At 46.1% G+C, this 22486-nt stretch overlaps 1 protein-coding gene across 2 annotated transcripts in view; it reads right to left on the reverse strand.

Moving 5' to 3' along the window:
- The window catches only part of LOC132435811 (transmembrane protein 132B), a 235582-nt gene that overhangs the window by 140215 nt on the left and 72881 nt on the right, over nucleotides 1-22486 (reverse strand). The gene's annotated exons all lie outside the window — the stretch shown is intronic.

A 22486-nucleotide genomic window follows, 5' to 3' on the forward strand; every position in this document is an offset into this window, starting at 1 on the left:
TCAGTGTGCTCCATTTCATTGGTCACAGTGATTGGTTCAGAGATGGACACATGACTCAGGTTGGGCCAATGAAACACAAGTTGAGATTTCTGTTGCAACCACGGGGAAAGAGGAGTATCCATGGTGAAAAGACTGCACTGCTGAGAGGGTGAAAGCCTAGAGCTGCTCTGGGCCATCTTGTCACCCCAATGGAAATTAACAAAACCTAGAGAAATCCAGAAGACGGAGAAACAGATTCCTGCTGGTATTATTATAGCACCTAGATCCAGCTGTGCCTGATGTCAGGGGTCTCCTTGGATTTTCTTATTATATGAGCTAATTTGTTTCCTTTATGGATTAAGACATTAGAGTTGGGTCTCTGTTGCTTGAGGAGAGCCTCCCGTAAAATGCCAATGAAGCTAGGGACCCTGAGACCAGTATATTTTCCAACAAACCACTTCATGCACAGAATCGGGGCAAAATGAATTCAAAATCCAGTTGAAGAGGGTTTCTCAGAAGATGTTGGAACTGGGATGGCCTTTGAATGGTAGATGAGTAGAAGGGTAGAAGGGTAGAAGAGGAGGACCTGCTGGAGACCTGAAGAATAGCACAGAGAAAAGACTACTGCCATGTCCTGCCCGACATCTGCTGTACACAGGGCTGTGTTGCTCCAGGACCTTGCTTCAGACATGTAAGATCTCCCTATCCATTAAACCATTGATGTCTCTGTCACTAGAAAAAAAAAAGAAGAAGAAGAAGAGCACAGAGGAAGGTAGTGGGATCAAAGCAAGAGGAAGGGGCAGGGGAGCAATTTTCCTGACTTGGTGAGACCAGTGGGGTAAAACAGATGTCAGGCACAGCCTGAAAGGAATGCCCTACTTGGATGGAAGATTTAGGCTGAGTTCTGAGGTTCTGGAGAGAAAAAAACATAAAGTCAAAAGAACCTTCAGCAGACAATGGAAGAGGGCCACTTACAAAGTTTATAAACTGGTCCAAAGATGTGCTGCCCTTCGTGGTGCTTTTAAAGTGTCATCATTTGGGGAATTCTCTGGCGGTCCAGTGGTTGGGACTCAGCACTTTCACTGCAGGGGGCCCAGGTTCGATCCCTGGTTGGGGATCTAAGATCCCACGAGCTATCCCGTGACGTGGCTATAAAAAATAATAAAATTAAAATAATAAAATAAAATAATGTCATCATTTGAAAACTGAGATGCTTCCCATCAAATCCAGAAGTGCATCTTCTTTTGAAACAGTCAACAGGAGATGCCCTACTTGAAGAAGTTTCCAGAACCTCCCAGCTTTGCTGTCTTGGGTGTAGTCAGCACCTCCCCCGGCGAACATTCTCATCTAACTTTGATATTATTTCTCAATAAGATCACCTTCTTGATGGCCTTTATCATTCAAATGATTAAGGAAGCCCTTTGCAATAAACAGACTCATAACTCAGATGGTTCCACTGGGGAGAGACCCACGCCCCTTCCCTTTGCTTCATTAATGAAAAACACAGGAGATGTGGGAAAATAGAAGACAAAGATAAGTTTCTGGGAGGAGCTGAATTTTAAAGAGCTTCTTAAGAACTTCCAAAATGAAAAGCTACAAGGATGATGGTCCATCATCTTCAGAAAGAGTAGAATTAAAAGATGACAAAGAAGGGCTGAGATTAGATTTCATGAACATTTTCCAGCTCCTCACCTATGAGGTCAGTAGCTAGTCCTCAAAAGAAGTGGTTTCCCTTCAAATCCAGTGTCAATAACATGCACTGACATCTGGGGTCTCAGATGGACTCAGTTTTATTTCACCACTTGACTCTGGGCTATGGCTTGAGAACAGAGAAATGGCCCCCGACTCAAAAAGAGAGAAACACTTAACGTGATACTCCCACGGTTCAGGAAGGAGATGGATCCAGCTGGAGTAGAGATGATGTGTTTGGTTCAATGAGAAAAATTAAGATGCGTTCTCAGTAGTTTTAGAAAGATGTGCCTTGGTCAGCAAGACCCTGGGACCAGCAGACGGGATAACAGCGGAGTTGGAGGCTGCCGAGAACTGAGACTCCCACGACCTCCAAGGTGACTTGAGCCAAGAACACAGTTGGTGTTTCCCGAGATGCAGAAGAGGGTCCCTGCATTGGAACTAAGAGGCAGTCTTCCCGGCAGCCTGTGTTAATCTGCATGGTCCCACCGAAAGTAGTAACCAGCCCAAGCCTGAGGAGACCTCGCTGTCTCCACGTAGGCAAAAGATTGATGGGTGTTCTGGAAGGGACTGTGCAATGGACAGATGCTGAGGTCCTGAGAAGATGCTGGGACCACACCCAGACTGAGCTGTAAGGCAACATACTTATGACATCAATCGCTGGTGGGACCTTTGAGTGTGCAGATAATGTAAACATGCATGACTCCATACCTGGCCTCGTCTGTACACGGGGGTGTTAGGGTGCAGAAAGAAGATAAGAACAGCTGGGTGAGCGATGATCCTCCCACTGGGTGGCTTTGTGAACAGGACACCACGCTCCTCTTTTTGTTGGTCCTTCCATTCCCAGCGTCCACATGGGTCATCGCAATGATGCTACTCAGTGCGACAGCAATTCAGGGCAGGACCTGCTTCCATCAGGGTTCCCAGGCCAGCCATCCTTAGAGGTGGGCACCCCCGACAGCTGACTCTTTGAACATACGTCTCACCTCCAGGGGCGGTGCTCCTGGCACAGTCCATGCCCCGATTTCCACCCAGCTGCTCCAAACATGACCGACCCCCAGCCCTGAAGAGTCTCCAGGAATTATGTAGCTCACAGCTCCCCAGTCCCTGCAAGGTCCCACCCAAACCAAGTGACCCTGGCTGGCTTCCTGGGGTCGCAGCCGCCTTTGTTTCCTTCCCTCGTAGATCACAGGTTTCATGTCTGAAAGCAGTCGTTTCATGTCTTCTGGCCAGGTTTCAGCTGTTTGCAGAGGGAGGGTAAGTACAGCCAGTGACGCCACCATGGTCACAGGCCATGAGCAACCCTTGAAAATAAATACACGTGAACCAGAGCTTTCCTCCAGGCCCACATTTCAACACCTCGGCCTCCTGTTCCGCTCCGGTCGGCCACATGGAATCTGTCCCGGCTCCTGCTGCTTCCAGCCAGACTCCGCCCTGGAATCTCTGCCCTCCTCCCTCCCACTCGTCAATCTCACTGACGTTACATCACAGCAGGCCTCTGCCTCTCATTCTTCCGGCCCCACCAGCGGCATCGTCCTGAGACACACCCGTCACACCACAGCTGTGCTCATCCCCACCCAACCCCTGCTCACAGCGGCCTTGCTCTCCATTAGGAGGGCACTCAGGTCACCTCATCCCCACCTGCCTGTCTGGAGGCGGTCCCTGCTCCTGCCATTGCACGTGCCTACCTGTGCACACCCGAGGGCCCCTGAACCAGGCTCACCTGGACACGCACACCCGAGGGCCTCTGATCCAGGCTCACCTGGACACGCACACCCGAGGGCCTCTGATCCAGGCTCACCTGGACACGCACACCCGAGGGCCTCTGATCCAGGCTCACCCGGACACGCACACCCGAGGGCCACTGATCCAGGCTCACCCGGACACACACACCCGAGGGCCTCTGATCCAGGCTCACCTGGAAGTGCGCACCCGAGGGCCCCTGATCCAGGCTCACCAGGACACACACACCCGAGGGCCTCTGATCCAGGCTCACCTGGACGTGCGCACCCAAGGGTCTCTGATCCAGGCTCACCTGGACACGCACACCCGAGGGCCCCTGATCCAGGCTCACCTGGACACGCACACCCGCGGGCCTCTGATCCAGGCTCACCTGGACATGCACACCCGAGGGCCTCTGATCCAGGCTCACCTGGACACGCACACCCGAGGGCCTCTGATCCAGGCTCACCTGAATGTGCACACCCGAGGGCCTCTGATCCAGGCTCACCTGGACACGCACACCCGAGGGCCCCGATCCAGGCTCACCTGGACGTGCACACCTGAGGGCCACTGATCCAGGCTCACCTGGACGTGCACACCCGAGGGCCACTGATCCAGGCTCACCTGGACGTGCACACCTGAGGGCCCCTGATCCAGGCTCACCTGGACACGCACACCCGAGGGCCCCTGATCCAGGCTCACCTGGACGTGCACACCTGAGGGCCACTGATCCAGGCTCACCTGGACGTGCACACCTGAGGGCCACTGATCCAGGCTCACCTGGACGTGCACATCTGAGGGCCACTGATCCAGGCTCACCTGGACGTGCGCACCCAAGGGTTTCTGATCCAGGCTTACCTGGACACGCACACCCGAGGGCCCCTGATCCAGGCTCACCTGGACACGCACACCCGAGGGCCCCTGATCCAGGCTCACCTGGACGTGCACACCTGAGGGCCACTGATCCAGGCTCACCTGGACATGCACACCTGAGGGCCACTGATCCAGGCTCACCTGGACGTGCACACCCGAGGGCCCCTGATCCAGGCTCACCTGGACACGCACACCCGAGGGCCCCTGATCCAGGCTCACCTGAATGTGCGCATGCAAGGGCCTCTGATCCAGGCTCACCTGGACACGCATACCCAAGGGCCTCTGATCCAGGCTCACCTGGACGTGCGCACCCAAGGGTCTCTGATCCAGGCTCACCTGGACGTGTGCACCCGAGGGCCTCTGATCCAGGCTCACCTGGACGTGCGCACCCGAGGGCCTCTGATCCAGGCTCACCTGGACGTGCGCACCCGAGGGCCTCTGATGCAGGCTCACCTGGACACGCACACCCGAGGGCCTCTGCCCAGGCTCACCTGGACGTGCACACCCGAGGGCCTCTGATCCAGGCTCACCTGGACATGCACACCCGAGGGCCACTGATCCAGCTCACCTGGACACGCACACCCGAGGGCCCCTGATCCAGGCTCACCTGAATGTGCACACCCGAGGGCCTCTGATCCAGGCTCACCTGGACACGCACACCCGAGGGCCTCTGATCCAGGCTCACCTGGACACGCACACCCGAGGGCCTCTGCCCAGGCTCACCTGGATGTGCACACCCGAGGGCCTCTGATCCAGGCTCACCTGGACATGCATACCCGAGGGCCTCGGCCCAACCTCTCCCTTTGCCCCAGGATGCTCCTCCTCTAGGCTTGCCCTAGGAGAGCCCCTGGCAGCTCCACCATCACCTGTAAGATCCTCTCCCCAGTCAAACTGACTGTCCCCACCTCTCTCTAACCCTCCTCTGGCGTACGTCACCGGCTGCAGGACGCCTGGTGGGCTGTGTGCGCCTGCCTGTCCTCTCAGGATTGCAAACACTTGGAGAGCAGGAACCGCCTGTTCCAGATCCCCGGAGCCCTGCCAGGATCCCGCACACACTAAATGCTCACATTCTGGCCGAACTGGATCAGGCCCCCGTGAGCAGCAGAAGCAGGCTCTGATACGGACATCAGGGAACCCCAGAAAGCAGGCCCCAACTCCAGCTCAGAGCACGGGGCACTGATCCATCTTCCACCCCACACAGGACCCAAAGTGGTAGCATTACATCAGCAAACCAAGTCTGAAAGCAAATGTTCAAGCCAAGCAAAATCAGAAGGAAAAAGACAGTCTTGAGGGAGAGACGGGTGAACCCCCGCGAAGAACATGACGAGAGGGTGGGAGCAAAGGACACAGTTCCTGGCAGCTCCCCCGCCTCTCAGCCTCTCGCCACTGTGTACACGCAGCTTTATTATCAAGCGAGAGAATAAAAAGTCCCCTCCGAGTCACAAAACGGGCATGAACTTCAGAAGGGCAGGCTGCACAAGGGCACGTCCCAGCCCAAACCCGCCAGCCGGTGTAGGGGAGGGAGCACCGTGGGCCGAGGATGTGTCTCCGAGATGAGAAAAAGAGGCGATCGTAAAGGAAGTGGAGTAGGGTGCGCTTTGGAAAGAGGTTCTCCAGCCAACAGAGCAGAGGTTTTAAGTGGGAATTCGAAATTCCGTGGATTCTGCTACCGAAATTATAAGTAAAATTCCAGAAGTTCAGGCGCAGGATTTGAGGGTCCACAGGAATTTCCGAAGCGACAGCCTCCGAGGACACAGAGATGAATAAGGCAGCGTTCCCTCCTTGGAGGAGCACAGAGAGATTGTATGGGGGAGATGCGAAAATAAACACAAGAGGACGCAGCGTGACGGATGGCGTGGCTGAAACAGACACGAGACCCAGGAGAGGCTCACAGGAGAGCGCAGTAGCAAGGTAGACTGGAAAACAAATAAAAATCTTTACCTTGGGACTTCCCTCGTGGTCCAGTGGGTAAGACTCCACGCTCCCAATGCAGGGGACCCAGGTTCGATCTCTAGTCAGGGAACTAGATCCCGCATGCGTGCCACAACTAAGATCCGCCGGCATGCCACAAGGAAGATCCCCCGTGCAGCAACTAAGACCCGGTACAGCCTTAATAAATAAATATGTATTTTTTTAATGTGCATGCAAGAACTTAAAAAAAAAAATCTCTACCCCCATCATCCCCACAGGCCTGTCAGGACCCCCGCTCTCAGATCCTTTTCATAAGGCCACCTCTTTTTTTTTTTTTGCTGTACGCGGGCCTCTCACTGCTGTGGCCCCTCCCGTTGTGGAGCACAGGCTCCGGACGCGCAGGCTCAGCAGCCATGGCTCACGGGCCCAGCCGCTCTGCGGCATGTGGGATCTTCCCGGACCGGGGCACGAACCCACGTCCCCTGCATCGGCAGGCGGACTCTCGACCACTGCGCCACCAGGGAAGCCCAGGACTCCTTTTTTGACTGTTCCCTGGGAACAGTTTTAGAAGCATCAGAACAGTTGGGAGCACACAGCTGGCGATCAATAAATGCAGATTTAACTGACACGGTCTGGGGATTCACCCTGACCATCTTCCCAGGAAAGCTGCCTCACTTTTATAAACCAGAAATTGACCTCATTTCACCTTCTATCAGTCTAGGTACGCAGAGGCCACAAACCACCCCAGAACTGAGAGTGGCTGAAAAAATTAGTTTATTGCTCATGTGACAGGCCTGGCAGGGACCGGCTGGGTGCGCTACTCTGCAGATCAGCAAACTGAGGCCCACGGGCCAAATTCGGCCAGCCTCCGGCTTTCGTAAACTGAAGGGCTATCAGAACATGGCATACTCACTTGCTTACTGCTTTTCTGCACACTGTGCAAAGCGAAAAATATTTACTACCTAGCCCTTTATAGAAAAAGTGTGTTGATCCCTGGTCTATTGCCTGTCATTTGACTCCAGAACCAATCCCCTGGGGAAGAGTTCCGGAAAGTTCCACAGCAGTAAATAAATGCTCCGGCATGAAATTACATGTGAATTACACACGCCGCCACTCACAACTCATTGGCCAGAAATGGTCATGTGGCTCTACCTGACCACAGGGGCTGGAGGTGCGATCATATTTCTGATGAACTACAGGAGTGACCACACACACCTTCAGATTCCTTTCTTTAAAATAAAGAATTCCGCAAACCCCCGAAAACGATCTATCCCAGGCAAAAACCACATATGGAAGCCATCTGGTCCGCTGGCCTTTTCAGGAAACTCAGAAAATAAAGTCAAGAAAGAATAAGGACACCGTTTCAAAAACACACACACACACCAACACACATATTCTTTCTTTGATTAGTATTTTTTTCCCCAGCTTCTCCCTTCTTTATTGCCAGAGGTCAACAAATCTGCCTTTTGCATTTTAAGGATTTACGATAGCGTGTATTACTATTAGTAGTAACAGTAATAGCTAACATTATTCATCGAGAATATATAACGTGCCAGACCCTTTCACATGCACTCTCTCATTAAATTCTTACAAAATCCTGTATAAAAAGTATTACTGTTACCTTAATTTTACTGATGTAAACACTGGAGCTTAAGGAGATTGATTTGCTCAATGTCCGATAGCTATTATGTTTTGTTTCGTTTTGCTTTGTTTATTAATTTTATTGGAGTATAGTTGCTTTACAATGCTACGTAAGTTTCTGCTGTGGAGCAGAGTGAATCAGCTATACGTATACATATATCCCCTCTTTTTTGGATTTCCTTCCCATTAGGTCACCACAGAACACCTAGTAGAGTTCCCTGTGCTACACAGCAGGTTCTCATTAGTTATCTATTTTATTCATAGTAGTGTCTCTATGTCAATCCCAACCTCCCAATTCATCCCACCCCCAGTGTTTTTCTTTCTTATTCAAACCTCCTGGCACCCCCATATCCTTGCAAATCTCTCTCAAGCCCTTTCGGAGAGTCTTCTGTGCCTTCCTGAACTGGGCACCATTTCAAATCTGATTTACTTTAGTCGCTACGTGCAAGCTGTGATTCCCACAGATGTCCCGAAGTGCCAGGCTTTATCCTTGAGAGTATTCTGTTCCTGCCTCTCCACCAAGGCCTCCGTTCCCAAGACAGCGCTGACCACCAGTGTTCAGGGCTCTCAAGTTTCCTCTGCTTTTCTCTCTCCCAGCCGGGTCTTTATTCTCTCTCCCTCCATCCCTCCAATTTCCTTCTACCCCATTGTCCCCACTCCTGAAATGTGCACTCGCCTCCACAGCGCTCCAGACTCTCCCCGACCCCGATCCCCCAATTAGGAATCAGTCCAGAATTCCCTTGAATCACCAATGGCTGTTTGTCACGGTCTCTTCAACTCAAACTGCTTATTTCTTCTTTTAACACATAGAGCACCTTCTGTTCAGACTGCTGGAGGGCCTTGGATGGTGAGGTGTCTTTTCAGTTTTTAATGAGTCCAATTCAGCGTAGACTCATTTTTAAGACCCACGTTGAAAGTTCTCTTATTAGCTTCACAGAGCGGGGAGGAAAAGTACCAGCGCATGGCATTTAAAATTTCACTTCTTAACCTAGGGATATTTCAGTCTCCATTGTCATTGAAAATAAGCATCAAAGAAGACGCCAGATCCACTTAACGAGAAAAACAGCAAAGGAAATAGGAAAGTGTTCAAACGCAGAGTCAACACACTGAGAAGTTTAACAAGATCCCGCAGAATGGAATGGATTCTGTCTCCTTACCACTATATTTGTAAATGTTTTCCTAAGAGATAAATATGCTGATTTCTGGATGACAGAAATGTTTTCTCTTTTATGCCTTCGGCAAGATGTTTACCGTGTCAGCTCTATCTTTGCAAAATGCCTATATGAACGATCTTAAATTCATGAAAAGGCCAAGCTATCTGCTGGCATTTGGCTTCAAAACAGAGGGATTCCTCACCCGATCACCTTCACATCCTGTGGGGCGCTGGGAATGACCAGGAACATCACACGCATGCGTGCGCGCGCGCGCACACACACACACACACACACACACACACACACACTTCTGTTTTATGCAGACATCTCCTTCTGCCATTTTTCTGAACAACTGCTGCCTTGAATAGGCTCATGGTGGAAAACTGAGCCAGGAAGAAGAGGGGCAGTGAATTCAACGCCAGGATCCTATCGGACACCTATTGTTTGATTTCAGAAGCCACATCAGAGTTAGACCGCAGTGCTTCTTAACTGTAAACTTGTCATCATCATAACTGTGCTGCCTGTTTCTGAAAATGCAAATTTGGCATTCTCCCCAGGGCACAGTCAGCCTAGGTGGGTCCAAGCCAGAACCCAGAAATCTCTGTTCAAACAAGCCCTACTTGAAAGCTCCATTCAGCTCTCCAGAGCCATGTGCAGAAGCGAAACAATAGTAAATTCAGCAAGGACAAGAGATGTCTTCTGTCAGGCCTGGCCCTGTTCCGAGGGTAGGGGATTAGGACAAGCTGCCCAAACAGTAATTAACAAGCCAGGGACAACCCCAAAGGGCAGTGTGATTGGCCAAGGCAAACGGGGTCTGCATATACCAGGCTGAGAATTCCTGCATTGTCCGGGGTTTGGTGACGGTCACCTGCCCCCATCAACTGGCAGAGTTTAAGAAGCTAATGTGCATTTGGAATCTCCAAGAGTAGAATATGAATAGAGAATACAGTATGAGGCATTTTCCAAACGTATTTTCCCAACGTATTCCAAATGTTTCATGGAAGGTCTCTAAGCAGACTAATCTACTGTATGTGACCTTTGGGAAAGAACTATGCTAGAGAAGGTTTTCAATGTTTGTTTTAGCTTTATTTTATTTTATCTTATTGCCCCTGGTTTTCAATGTATAATTTATTTTCAGGCCAAAGGCCTTAAGCAACACTGATACAAGTCTTTTAAAAGAATCAGCTTCATCATGCTAGTATTGTATTGTATATATTATATATAACATCCATAAGATGTTACGGAAAAACCTGAATGGACTTTATGGCCAACCTAGCAAAAATAGGAGAGCTGGAAAAGAATTTCGAGATTGCAGACTTAACACTCTCATTTTAAGGTAGAGAAAATTGAGGCCCCAAGAGAGAAAATACTGGTGCATATGGACAGACACACAGCAAGCCGGGTGGTGGTCAAGATTCCGGCCTGTTTTCCCCTGGAGCTCGACCCAGGGCTCTGTCATCATTTTATGCTATGGCTTCTTGTCATCATTAGAGGAAAAATAAACTAGAAAAGATGTGATGGGAAAAGCAACTCCTTTTGCAGCCTACAAAAAGGTCACCACATGCTCTCATTTAAAATTCATACCACAAAATCTGAAAGCGAAATACAGGCAGCAAAAGCTCACAATATGTGAGTGAATAACAACAACAACATTTAATATTGGATTGTATATCTACACAAGTCACTGGGATGCAAAACAATAAGCAGGATTATTAGGAAAATTATAGGAGACAAGCTTTAAGATTTTAGTGTAAGAGATAAAATGCCAAGTCATAGAACATAAGATTGGTAATTCGACTCTCATAAAATTTTAAACACATGTAACAGAAGATTTCACAAAAAGTGAAGGGACAGGACGAAGTAAAGACAATATTGGATACATAAATAAAAAATTAATATCCAAAATACACAATGAGCACCTATAAATCAGTAAAGAAAAATCAACGCATAACCAAATGATATGAAAAGAGATTTCCCAGAAAAGGCAATGTAAATGGTCAATACATATATGAAAAGATGTTCGACTTCCCCAACAGTCGCTGAAATGAAATAAGGAGATACTGTCACTCATCAAACTGACATTACTTTAAAGATTGTATAACACCAAGCACCGAGGCAAGTGGAGGGAAATGAGAACTCTCAGACATTGCTGGGAGGGTGCCCACTAGCACAGCGATTTTGGAAACCAATTGGCTGCTTCAAAATATGCAAAACGTGCAAACCCTCTGACTTAGCACTTCCATTTCCTGGAACTTTTTCTAGAAAAGTGCTTAACACATGTTCGTAATGAGACATGTGCAAACATAATTAACCCACCATTACGGGAAACAGAGAAAATTTATAAACTAAACATCCACCAATACAGGACTGGTTAAATGACTGACGCTTTTGTAGCAGTTAAAAGAATCAAGCCGAGGGCTTCCCTGGTGGCGCAGTGGCTGAGAGTCCGCCTGCCAATGCAGGGGACGTGGGTTCGTGCCCCGGTCCGGGAGGATCCCACATGCCGCGGAGCAGCTGGGCCCGTGAGCCATGGCCGCCGAGCCTGCGCTCTGGAGCACAGGCTCCTCAACGGGAGAGGCCACAACAGTGAGAGGCCCGTGTACTGCAAAAAAAAAAAAGAATCAAGCCGAAGATACAGGTACCCCATATTCACTGCAGCATTATATCCACAGTAGCCAAGAAACGGAGGCAACCTAAGTGCCCGTGGATGGATAAATGGATAAAGAAGATGTGGTTTATACATACAATGGAATATGATCCAGCCGTAAGAGGAGAAAACCCTGCCATTTGCAAGAACATGGATGGACCTTGAGTGAAATAAGTCAGACAGAGAAAGGCAAGTACTGTATGATCTCATATGTGGAATCTGAGAAACAAATAAACAAAAACAAGCTCATAGATACAGAGAAAAGATTAGCAGTTGTCAGAGGTGGGGGAGTAGGGTGGGCAAAATGGATGAAGGGGATCAAAAGGTACAAACTTCCAGTTATAAAATGAATAAGTCATAGGCATGTAATGTACAACACAGCGACTTTCGTTAATAATACTGAGTTGCATATTTGAAAGTTGCTAAGAAATTAGATCTTAAAAGTTCTCATCACGAGAAACAAAATTTTGTAACTGTTGGTGATGGATGTTAACTAGATTATTATGGTAATCATTTTGCAATATATACAAATATCAAATCATTAGGTGATACACTTGAAACTAATATAATGTTATATGTCAATTATATCTTAATTTTTAAAACAGAATCATGCCAGAAGACCCCTGCTTTCAGTAATGGTTGCCTGGATAATCCAAACCAGCTCTCCTCCTGAGGACACAATAAAAGCTGCTCAAAATGTAAGGATGACTTAACGAAGGCATCAGAGAAACAAACAAAAAAGTGAAGAATTACTGCACCAGAATCCAGGAGACAGCGGAGGGCCAGGAATGAGCCTAGGACTGGAGGTGTCATTCCCTCTGTGGGCATTTGTCAGTATTGGAGGAGACGGCTGAGGGGCTGAGAGCTTCTGACAGCCTCACAGGGCTGGGGCAAATACTGGAGTCCAGAGCCCACAAAGGGGCAGAGGCCTAGGGAATCTACCCATGAAACTGCAATCTCAAAAAAACCTATATTGAAATTCAAAAGACTTACACTAGCAGAACAATTCTGAAACAGAGATGAAAGTTGAAGAGCTTACACTACCTAGTTTCAAAATAATCAAGATAATGTAGGCAAATAAACATATAGCTACAAGGAACAAAATGGGGAGTCCAGAAATAGACTTGCAAAGGTATAGAGTCAATTGATTTTCAACAAAAGTAGCAAGATACTTCCAATGGGGAAAGAATTGTTTTCAATAAATGTGCTGGAAAAAAAAAAAAAGGTAGCAAAGAAAGGAGAAAGGGACAGAGGCAGAGAAGAAGGAAGGAGAGCCAGAGGGAGGGAGAAACAAGAGAGAGAAAAAAAGGAAAAAGAAAAGAAGAAAAGAACCTGGGCCTTTACCTCCTATACACAAAAATAAACTGTGATGAATTATAGACCTAAAACTATAGAACTCCTACCAGGAACTATAGTACAAAATCCTTATGACTTCAGGGTACAACTGATAGGACACAAAGAACACGAAACATAAAATTAAAAATTGGTAAATTTTGTCCTTCAAAAAGCATTGGTAAGGACTTCCCTGGTGGTCCAATGGCTAAGACTCCGTGCTCCCAATGCAGGGGACCCAGGTTCAATCCCTGGTCAGGGAACTAGATCCTACATGCTGCAACTAAGAGTCTGCATGCCACAACTAAAGATCCCGCATGCTGCACTGAAGAGCCCGCATGCCACAACCAAGACCCGACGCAGCCAAATAAATAAATTTTTTTTTAAGAAAGAAAGAAAATAAATGCTTTGCAATGGCTAGAAGACTTTAAAAAAAAAACGAAAAACAAAAGGAATTGGTAAGAAAATAAAAAGAGAAGCCACAGACCAGAAGAAAATTTTGCTGATTATATCTACTAAAACACTAGTATCCAGAATATAAAAACTGCTCTTACAACTTAATAATTAGAAAACAGTCAACCTGATTTTTTTTTTAATGGACAAAGGATTTCAACAGACATTTCAACAAAGAAGATACATGAATGCCAAATAAGCACAGGGAAAGGTGCTCAAAATATTTAGTTATTAGGGCAAAATGTAAATAAAATCACGAGATACCCTTATATACTCACTAGAATGGCTAAAATTAAAGACTGACAGTGTCAAAAGTTGACAAGGAGTAGGAGCAACTGAAACTCTCCTACACTTCTGTTGGAAGTATAAAATGACACAGTCACTCAGAAAAACAATTTGGCAGTTATGAAATTAAACATACACCTTCCACATGATCCAATGATCCTGACTATTTAACCATGGGAACGGTGAACATTTTTCCACACAAAGATTTGTACATGAATGCTTATGGCAGCTCTATTCATAATAACGTGAAACTGGAAACAACCTAAATGTCCATGAATGGGCAAATAGATAACAAATTGTATCTATACCAGGGAGGGGTGAAGGAATGAAGTACTAATACACACAACATCATGGATACATCTCAAAAGATTATGCTGAGCAAGAGATGCCAGACACATCTTTCCCTCTATATTAAACTGTAGAAAAGGCCAATCTAAGCTACAGAGATGGAAAGCAGGTCAGTGGCTGCCTGGGAACAGGAGTGGGGGAGGTTGGAATAACACAGGGAAACCTTTCATTGTCATCGCAATATTATACATCTTGCTAGTGGTACTTATTAGTTGGGTGAATAAATTTGTCAAAACTCAACAAAATGTACATTTAAAGTGGGTGTGTTTTATTGTATCCGAATTGTACCTCAAGAATTTTTTTTTTTGCAGTACGTGGGCCTCTCACTGTTGTGGCCTCTCCCGTTGCGGAGCACAGGCTCCGGACACGCAGGCTCAGCAGCCATGGCTCACGGGCCCAGCCGCTCCGCGGCATGTGGGATCTTCCCGGACCGGGGCACGAACCCGTGTCCCCTGCGTCGGCAGGCAGACTCTCAACCACTGCGCCACCAGGGAAGCCCAAGAATTTTTTATTTTTTAAAAAGCAGCCACAGAAAAAAGAAAGATTGCCTTGAAAGTAAAAATAGACTGACGGTAACTTCTCAACACAAACAATGTAAACCAGAAGACGGTATCATGCTATATTCAAAGTGCTGACAGAAAATAACTGCTAACTTAGCTTTCTACTACCAAGCAAATCATTCTTCCAGAACAAAAATGAAATAAAGGCATTTGCATTCCAACAAAAACAGATAACATTTATCTATAGCAAACATTACTAAGTAAAATACTAACAGGGCTTCCCTGGTGGTGCAGCGGTTGAGAGTCTGCCTGCCGATGCAGGGGACACGGGTTCGTGCCCCGGTCCAGGAGAATCCCGCGTGCCGCGGAGCGGCTGGGCCCGTGAGCCATGGCCGCTGAGCCTGCGCCTCCGGAGCCTGTGCTCCGCAACGGGAGAGGCCGCAACAGTGAGAGGCCCACATACCGCAAAAAATAATAATAATAAAATAAAATAAAACAAAATACTAACAAAGGCATAATAGAAGTTATCCTGAAGTGTTTCAACTGATTAGATCAGGCCCACCAGATTATCCAGGATCATCTCCTTTATTTAAAGTCATCTGATGATGAACACCAAGCACATCTACAATATACCTCACAGAAATACCTACATTAGCGCTTGATTGAACAACCAGGGACTATAGTCTAGTCCCAAGTTAACACATAAAACTGACCATCACAAGTATTAGCTAACACTTTCAGAGAAGCAGTCTTCCAAAGCCTTGAATAAGCCTTTAAAATATCAATATCCAGTACCATCACTTCTGCAAATGGACCTAAGAAAATAAGCTAAAGGACAAAGCTTCAAGAATTATTAAGATCAGAAAAATATTTAGAAACGACCTAACTGGCCCCATTCAAGAAATTAAGCAAACTACGTAACATTCATCTGAAGAAATAGCGCAGAGCTAGTGAAAGGTTTACAGAATATTTACAATTATATTCGTAAATGCCTGTGATGAAATTTAAGCCAAGAAAAGCAGGAGAGAAAATCGTTTATACAGAATGTAATAAATTCGGAGAATAAGAGCATCAGGTGGAACTAGAAAAATATGGTAACAGTGATTCTTTGTGCTTCTGTGTTTCAATTTTCTGACAATGACCTTGCATTACTTTTCACATTACACGGAGTGAAATAAGAAGAATGTTCCATGCAAACTAAGGAAGCTTGTATAAAAGCGAGATGTCATTCCAGTAATTAGGAGTGTTTTGTCCTATTAGAGACCCCAAGTCTTTTGTATGCAAATGAGGTCAATGAATGACCTATTCTCATCTTTAAGAGAAAAAAGAGAAAAGATTGAAAGTGAAAAAATGACACTTCCCTCCACCCAGCAGAGACCCCAAATAGATAGGACATTTCCCTGCCACAGTTACCTTCCCAAGTTACTGTGAAGGTAACTTGAATAAATTACTGGAAAAAAAATACACTTTCACCAGCCTTGCCCTTCCCAATTCAGCTCAATTTCACGGTGCAGGACTGCCTTCTATTTTATTGTCACTAAGGCACCAGAGAAAACAAATAGAATAAAGACTACCATCGCTAGCAGACGTTTTGAAAAAACTGGGTTTTTTTCTTACAGTTCCAATGGGTTATTTAGTTTCAATGGCATCTGTTGACAATGCGAAATGTAACCACCATAGCTATAAATCTGCTTTGGTTGTAAATGTTTAATTATAATGTTTCCATTTCAATTTAAGATAAATTTGCTTTCTATCTTAAGAAAACTGTTCCCAAGGAAACGGAGTGGGAAAGTATCCACAGCAGTGATTGTTACCCAGCCCCCCAGAACTCTCCAAAAGCAGGAGTCCAGTCAATCCTTCCCCCAGGGATCCCAGAACTGCCACTTAGGAGTCTTTACGGGACCGACAGGTAATCACAGAGAGGAGACAAAATCAGTTTCCCCACCAGGTCCTCAGGAAGTTCTCGCGCTCCACTGAAGTTCACAGAGAAAGAGGTCGTCCTACGCTCTCTCCCTGCACCAAATAAAGCAAGTTTCCAGCCGTGGACACTCATAAACGTTTCTCCCACAGACCTCAACATTACAGGCAGCCCTCCACCCACCAGCTGGACCTGGTGGATTTCTCTAGAACAACAAGGGACAATATCCACTGCAGCCTGGGTCTCCTGCTACGGATCAGGAAAAGGGAAACCAACAGAAGCCCATTCTCTCCCTCGGAGAAAAAAAAAAAGACAGAAGTGCCTTGAGCCGCATCACACACAAATGCCGCTCAGAGACTCCTGGTCCTGATTGTAATTATAAGATAAAATTTGAATGTACTCCCCACCCCCCAGCACAAGGAGAAACTGGACAGCCACACCCATCCCTTGGGCTACTTCTCACAACTCAGAGGGATCGCTCAGTGTTTGAGAGTTGGCAATTGGAGAGCAGGGGCCAACTCTGACCCCCAGATCATCTTCGTTGGCCCACTCAGCATGTGTCAAAATAGTGTCTAGAGATTTCATAGAAAGGTATGTATTTTTGTGTCCAAAACTTAACCCTACTTGCAGGATAGACTGTGATTTTATGCATGATGATCAAAAGTTGGCACAGAGAAAAACCCCTCCCATGGTCTCGGCTTACATGGGGTGGTGTGCCTTATTGAGCCTTTGTTCCTTGCTCCTAACTAGAGCTTCTTCTTTCATCTTTTTAAGGAGATCACTTACGGAGGGCTTACTCTGCTCTAGACACTGTACTAAAAACTTAGGGGACTTCCCTGGCAGTCCAGTGGTAAAGGATCTGCCTTACAATGCAGGGGATGCAAGTTCGATCCCTGGTTGGGGAACTAAGGTCCCACGTGCTGCGGGGCAACTAAGCCCATGTGCCACAACTACTGAGCTCACGCGCTTCAACTAGAACCCACATACCACAAACTACAGAGCCCACGCGCTCTGGAACCCACGTGCCACAACTAGAGAGTGAAAAACCCACACACCACAACTAGAGAGAAGCTAGTGCACTGCATGAAAGAGCCTGCACGCACGCTGTAACGAATGATCCCGCATGCCACAACTAAGACCCAATACAGCCAAAAATAAATGAAATAAATAAATAAATAATAAATAAATCTTTAAAAAAAAAACCTTCAGATAATTATCTCATTTAGCCCCACAGCAAACCTCACAGTAAGTATTATTCTCTTCCTCATGTCACAGATGAGAAACTGAGGAACAGAGAGACTGAGTCACCTGTCTGAGGTCACACAGCTAGGAAATGACAGGGCTAAGATTTGAACCCAGATCTGATTCTACAGACTGTAATTTTCAATGACTAGAGTATCTACCTCCCAGTAGACAATTCGGGCAAATCCCAAAACCATCCCCAGTTTATAGGTACTATTCAAATTCCCAATCCTAGGAACCTTGGCTGCCATGAAATTTAAACAGCTATCTGCTACTTCTCTCTTTCAGAATCACCAGCTCGATCTTCCCAGAGGCAGTGAAAGCACACGGACAACAGGTTTCACAGCAATTTTCTCTCTCGAATACTTTCTAAACCTCCTGTCTTTTCTGCTCCTTGATAAATCATAGTCCAGGCCCCTGGCAAAGCTATTCCTTTATTTGCTGTTGCCTTTGAAACAGGTAAAGATGGAATCCAAATGGGCTTCTGGGGAGAAAAACAAAACGTACCTTGAAATTCTCCTTAAGGATACATTTGCTTTTGCCTAATTGTGTGTTTGGGGTCAATAAAATCAGTGTTAGAGGGGGAGAAAATCTTTAAAAACACAGCATTTGGATTCAAGTCTTTATGGTGGATTTTTTTAAATTGAAATATAGTAGACTATCATGTTAGTTTCAGGTGTACAGCAAAGTGATTCGGTTATAGATACATATATATATATATATATATATATATATATATATATTCTTTTTCAGATTCTTTTCCCTTATAGGTTTTTACAAAATATGAAGTAGAATTCCCTGTGCTCTACAGTAGTAGGACCTTGTTGGTTATCTATTTTATACATAATAGTGTGTACCTGCGAATCCCAGCCTCCTTAGGGTGGATTTCTACGGAGGGAAGAAACTGTTAAGAGAGCATTTACAAAGCCTGGGCTGTTCTTTCTATTGTACTTTATTTAATCCCCACAGTGAGCCTGCAAGGAGATTCCCACTTCACAGAAGAGGTTCAGAGAGTTTGTCACCTGACTCAAGTCACACAGATGGTCACAGATGAACGCACCACAGTGGAACCCAGATCTCTGCTCTCAAACCCCTGGCTCTCTGCCTCTAAAAAGCTCCCTTGTCCCTGGATCTGAGAGACTCTTTCCAGATCCCACCGGGGCTGCTTCTGTCACAGCCGGATGCTGGGTGGCGTGTGGGGGTCTCAACGCCAGAAGGGTCAGCACACACCCTCAGAGGCTGAGACCCCTGCAGATACAACACACGAGTGTGGGTCTCGAAAGCAGCACTCAGCTAATCTACATTTAGAAAGAAACCCTCTTGAAATCTGGGCCTTTTTATCGGTTCATTACGTTTTTCACCATCCATCACTTCTGTGTCTTTATCACAGTGGTACAAAGGTTTATTTCTAACGGGTGTTCTAAATTGTTTCTTTCAACCTGGAAATCTTTTGTTTTCATAGTAGACATACAGGAATATTCTTTGGTACTTACTTACTTTAAAGCACATCACCTTCTATGTTGATCTTGACCCAGAGGTGGATATAATAATATTAATTCTGCATTACTTACAGGTCACGTCCTCTGTGCCAAACCCTGCTGTAAGCAGTTTAAAAAGATAAAATAGCTCAATCCCACGACAGCCCTACCAGTAGATACAACAATTTCCCTAAAGTTGAGGAAATGGAAGCACAGGAGTTCAAATAACTTGTTCAAGGTCACATAGCTAATAAGTGGTGATATCAAGAAATATTTCCTCAAGAGAAAGACAAATACCATATGATACCACTTATATGCGGAATCTAAAATGCGACACAAATGAACCTATCTACGAAACAGAAACAGACTCACAGACATAGAGAACAGACTTGTGGTTGCCAAGGGGGAGGGGGGTGGGGGAGGGATGGAGTGGGAGGTTGGGGTCAGCAGATGCAAACTATTATATACAGAATGAATAAACAACAAGGTCCTACTGTAGGGCACAGGGAACTATATTCAATATCCTGTGATAAACCATCATGGAAAAGAATGTGAAAAAAAGAATGTCTGCCTGTGTGTAACTGAGTCACTTTGCTGTACAGCCCAGATTGGCATGACATTGTAAAGCAACTCTACTTCCATTAAAAAAAAAAAAGAAATAATTCCCAAAAGAAAAAAAACACACCACTGTGTGCTTAATGATAAGTGCCAACTAACCGCCAACCCCAGGGTGATACTGTGATTTATAATAAGAAAGATCTATTTGGTCTTTGCCCCTGTTCCTGGCACAGAGCTCCTAAAACCCTTGGAATTTCCTAAATGATGAGAGTAATAAAGGCATCTTTTGTTCCGTTAGTGAGGTGACTTTTGGAACTCACCTCAGGATGCTGGCTGGTCGCCAGGGAAACCAACCGTGTGATTGGAGGGTTGGAACTTTCAGTCCCACCCCCCGACCTCCAGGGAGGGAAGAGAAGCTGGAGGTTGAATCGCTTGCCAATGGACAATAATTTTTAATCAATTATGCCTACGTAGTGAAGCTTCCATAAAAACCCAAAAGGATGGGGTTCAGAGAGCTTCCGGGTTGATGGACACGTGGAGATTCAGGAAGAACGGTGGCCTAGACAAGGCATGGAATCTCCTTGCCCTGTGCACATCTCTTCCATCTGGCTGTTCCTGAGTTACATCCTTTTATAATCAACCAGTAATTTAGGAAGTAAAAAGTTCCTCTGAGTTCTGCGAGCTGCTCTAGCAAATTAATCAAGCCCAGGAGGGGGTCGTCGGAACCTTCACGATGTATAGCTGGCCACTCAGAAGCACAGGTGGCAACCTGGACTTGCGGTTGGCATCTCAGCGGGGGAAGAGAGGGCAGTCTTGTGGGATCCGATGCTGACTCCAGGTGGACAGAGTCAGAATCGAGTTGAATTGTAGGGCACCCAGCTGGTGTGGGAGCCCTGCTTGGTGTGATGGGGGGAACCATCCATCCCCATATACACACACACATTAGAACTGGGTTCAGGCTTTTTACCCAGCTTTGGGAGGACAGTAGGGAGTGGAGAGGACTGCGGTGAATAAGAGAGCTCAGTAAACTGAGCGGCCACAGGCAGCATCAGCAGTTGTGCTCATCCAATATCAGCCTGACTCCATGTTGCCGACCTTCCGCTTCTCCAGAGATGGCTAAAATGTGTATTTGCAGTCAAAGCTCCTGATTTTTAAAATGCTGGCCCAAATTGAAGGGGGAAAAAAAAAACATTCAGCAGGTCACACAAAACGGGTTCAAAGTCTACCAATTTGCCACCTGGATACAGGAGATTCCAACTGACCCCATGCTAAGTACCAATAGTTCGTACGTCTACACAGTTCAGGAGACCTGGTGGGCTCTTGAAAACAAAGACCTTGCTTCACAACTGTTTAATCAAAGGGGAGATGCAAGGCGCCTTTTTCAACTGGAAAATAACAGTGCATCGTAATGAGTCACTCAGCGTCAAAGTGCATCGAATTCATCACCGCTGTTTTTGAAAATGATTAAATACCCTTTTCTTTCCCTTTGGAGTAAGATCCAAGTGACAGCTGATCCGTCAGCTTATCTGCTGATGGTTAACTACAGCATTTTGCATTCATTATTTTCTACTTCAATCATTCTTTGAAAAAGAGGAATAACTTCATCCTGCCTCTTGACAGCAGAGAAATTAAATGGCAAGACTTTAAGATGAGTGTTTCCCCAACCAAACACCAACAGCAGATCCATAAAACTAAGCCAGAAGAACATCAACCCCAAATAAGACAGACAGGGACAAGCTTCTGAAAAACTCCTTTCCTTTCCAAAAGTTAAGAAACTTCTAAACTCAAAGACAACTTGCCAGTTGGTACAACCACTTCAGAAAGCCGTTTGGCCACATGTAGAAAGCTGAAGATATGTACACCCAAGGATGCTGCAATCCCATTGCTAGGACAGACCCGGGAGCTTGGGCATCCCATTTTTTTACTCCAGTCCCCAGTAAGGAATAGATTTTGCATGGCCACTCAGAAAAATCACACATGAACAGCACTAAAGTTTCATGAAATAATAGTTTTCTCTATTAAATGCTATGGACTCTGATATTTTCTATTCTGTGCTAATCTATTCAATTTCCCTTTTTTTTTTTTTAATACTTGTCACTACTCATTAACAGTCACAACCCTCAGTTTAAAACCACTGTCCCAGAGGCCCTGGTGCAAACATTTAAGACTGCACATACAAGAATGGGCACTGAAATCTAGAAAGGCAAAGATTTAACATAGGAAATGTTGCACTGAGGAAAGGAGACAAGTTACAGAATGATCCTGATAGCATGATGTCATTTACATAGTTGAAAATATGACAGACCCGGTTCTATGGAACTGTACCTGTCTTTGTTCGTGTGGACTGCTCTAAGAAAACACCACCCACTGGGTAGCTTATAAACAACAGAAATTTATTTCTCCCAGTTGTGGAGGCTGGAAGTCTAAGATCAAGGTGCCAGCAGGTTCAGTACCTGGTGAGGTCCACTTCCTGACCCACAGATGGCAACTTTTTGCAGTGTCCTCACATGGTGAAAGAGGGGAGGGACCTCTCTGGGGTCTCTATCATATGGGCACAAATCCCATCATGGGGGCTCCATCCTTATGACCTCTAAGCATCTCCCAAAGGTCTCACCTTCTAATACCATCACCTTGAAGGTTAGGATTCCAGCATATAAATTGGGGGGCGGGGGGGGGGGGACACAAGCATCTGAACCCTAGCAGTATCTACGTAATAACATTAGATCAACATAAGAGGGAGAAGCATGTAATTCCGG

Source organism: Delphinus delphis, chromosome 13, assembly GCF_949987515.2.
Source record: "Delphinus delphis chromosome 13, mDelDel1.2, whole genome shotgun sequence".
NCBI classification, from domain to species: Eukaryota; Metazoa; Chordata; class Mammalia; order Artiodactyla; family Delphinidae; genus Delphinus; species Delphinus delphis.